Here is a 1,337-nt window from a genome sequence, read left to right as displayed (position 1 = left end):
GCTGCCAATAGAATGGCTGCTTTTGCTTGCTCTTGCGCTTCTACTCGTGCCTGCATTATGGAATCTAGCGTATTATGCTTTATAGGGTCCATTATTGTTGGTTCTGCATGTGGATGTCTACCGTATTCGACAAAGAATGGTGAATTCTTAGTGGCTTCAGAAGCCTGATTGTTATAGGCGAATTCGGCAGTTGGAAGTAAGGTACTCCAGTCTTCCACGCATTTATCCATATAAATACGAAGATATTGCTCTCGTGACTGATTTGTTCTTTCAGTTTGACCATCGGTCTCCGGATGATATGCGGACGACATTGTTGATTGTATCCCAAGGAGCTTGCATACTTCTTGGAATAATGCGCTTGCAAACTGAGTACCTCTATCCGAGATAATCTGTCTCAGAAGACCATGCTGTGTCCATACCCTCTCATAGAAAGTACGGGCAAGGTCTGATGCTGAGAACTCATTGGTGATTGTAAAGAAATGTGCTCGTTTGGTCAAACGATCGACAACTACCATAATTGCGTTGAATCCATGGGATTCTGGTAATTGAGTGATTAAGTCGACAGAGACAATTTCCCAAGGTTCTGTCGGAACCTCATTTGGCTGTAATTCTCCGTATTTTGGCTGATTGATGTTCTTGTTGCGTTGACAAAGGTCGCAAGAACCAACATACTTTCTGACGTAAGTGGACATTCTCGGCCACCAGTAATTACGAGATAACATCTTATATGTCTTCCATCTTCCAGGATGACCTGCACTGGCAGCTTCATGATGACGCTGAACGATTTCTTGTCCAAGTGATTCCTTATTATCTGCTTTCGGCACATAGATTTTGCCTCGGTATAATAATATCCCACTTTCGAAGTTCCAGTCTTCGAGTCCTTTCGAGAACTCTCGTTGTCCTTTCTTGAGTAGGTCTTTGTATGAGTTGTTCACATTGTCGTCTTGTAGTGCCTCCTTGATCTTGTCCACCAAATCATGATCTGTGACGACTGCAAGATGGGTATGTTGAATAGCTTTAATCGCGAAATATTCCGGTTTGAGCAGAGTCTTGTCAGAATTATCGAGATTTACCCCCTCTTCATGATCTGGCCTCCTGGACAGAGGATCCGCGTGATGCATTGATTTCCCTGGTTTGTGATGTAGTTGGATGTTGAACCGTGTAAGATATAGCGACCATCGAGCTTGCCGCCTCGTCAGCTTTTGTGCTGATTTGAAATAGGTTAAGTTCTGGTGATCAGACCATATTTCGACTGGGAGCGGATGACCTTCGAGATGTTGTCGGTATTCTTCCAACGCTTGAATAATTGCGAGCATCTCTTTGTCATAGATTTCATA

This window comes from Laetiporus sulphureus (genome assembly GCF_001632365.1).
Source record: "Laetiporus sulphureus 93-53 unplaced genomic scaffold LAESUscaffold_60, whole genome shotgun sequence".
Classification (NCBI taxonomy): Eukaryota; Fungi; Basidiomycota; class Agaricomycetes; order Polyporales; family Laetiporaceae; genus Laetiporus; species Laetiporus sulphureus.
The sequence above is the reverse complement of the archived record's forward strand: the minus strand, read 5'-3'. Positions refer to the sequence as shown.